Raw genomic sequence first — 1577 nt, 5'->3', positions numbered from 1 at the left:
AATAACTAAAATTATCAAAGTCTTGCTATAAGCTCTGTACTATGGGGATACAGAGAAGAAAAAGTTGTCGCTAGATTTCACAAATGTTTATAAAATACAGAAGTATTAACAAATAATATATATATATATATATATATATATATATATATATATATACACCATCCTATGATAAAAATGTGTAACAATGGGTTAGAAATCCACAGATCTAGCCATTAAATCAAATCGGGAGTTTAAAGAAAGGTGTCAGTAACGGATAAAATTTTGGTTAAAATGTGTAGCAATTATCCAGCTGGAAAATACGGTTGAGGGAATCCTGATTAGGATCACTTTTTTTGTAGAAGCGTGAAAAGCCAGAGAACTTTAATATACAGTTACACGCTGCTTAACGTGGGGATGGTTCTGAGAAATGTGAAATGTGTAGTTAGGCAATTTCGTTGTGCAAATATAGGGTCTCTTACACAACTCAGAAGATATAACCTACCACTGTAATTGCATGTGCTATACTTTTATACAACTGGCACATAGTAGGTTTGTTTATACTGGCATCACCACAAACATGGGAGGAATTGCAGTGTAAGCCCTGACAGTTGGTTTTTCTTTTTGTAATTCAAGTGCCTGACTTAAGCTTTGATTGCTGAGGCAGTCATTTCAAAGAAGCATCCACAAAAAGGCTATGGAATAAACACATTTCCAGCCTCACAGCTAAATAAAGAACCAGGAAGCATGCTAGTGTGGGCCACCTCACCCCGTCATCCACCCTGAGGCTCCTTTGTTTTGGAACTCTGGTTGATTTAGATAACTGACCATTTGGGTCACTTGTTTTCCTCTTCCTGAGCTTTGAATTCCTGCTCTTGCATTTTAAATTCGCTAGTAAGGAGTCAGCCTTTGAAATTCTAGGCCCCTACCCTCCAGCCCAATAAAAAACGGGCCCCCAGGTCCTTGGTAGCCCTCCCTCTTTCTCTCTCTTTCTACTTGCCACCTCACAGTGTGCCCCACACATGCCTTGTGAGCTCCAGGGCTTATAAGTAATAAATAAACTTTTTTTTTTCTTTTTTTTAGGCGAGACAACCCTTGGTTGACCTCACAGATAGCAAGGACCTTGTCAGCTTACAATCCCTTATTTTTTATTTTTTACGCCTACAGCACCTGGTCTTCCTAGGTGGTCTCCCATCCAAGTACTAACCAGGCCTGACTCTGCTTAGCTTCCAAGATCAGACAGGATCGGGCTTGTTCAGGGTGGCATGGCCGTAGACAAACTTTTTTCTTTCAAAGTTTCCTAACGGTTACTGCTGAAGGGTGTCTTGCAATATTAACAAAAACCCCAAGGACCAGTCCAGTCTTAACAATGGTTTAGAAAGGGGAGCTGTCTGTGGGAAGCTCACAGGCCTGGCTGAGTGTCCCCAGGTGTTTCTATCATGACTGTGGAAAGGCTGAGATGTCACAAAACAGTAATGGTTTGCATTTCCTTATGACTTTACTGTGGCAGCTGCTATGTCACTGAGTGATCAAATTTTTCAGCTCCATTATAATGTTACAGGACCACTGTCTTTTATGTGGTCCATGCTTGACCGAACTGT

The 1577-nt window shown here is 40.5% G+C and overlaps 1 pseudogene; it reads right to left on the bottom strand.

Moving 5' to 3' along the window:
* Positions 1-1134: 1134 nt before the first annotated feature.
* Positions 1135-1253, bottom strand: LOC120598463 (uncharacterized; annotated as a pseudogene).
* Positions 1254-1577: the final 324 nt, after the last annotated feature.

This window comes from Pteropus medius, unplaced genomic scaffold (assembly GCF_902729225.1).
Source record: "Pteropus medius unplaced genomic scaffold, Ma_sr-lr_union100, whole genome shotgun sequence".
Classification (NCBI taxonomy): Eukaryota; Metazoa; Chordata; class Mammalia; order Chiroptera; family Pteropodidae; genus Pteropus; species Pteropus medius.
The sequence above is the reverse complement of the archived record's forward strand: the minus strand, read 5'-3'. Positions and strand labels throughout refer to the sequence as shown.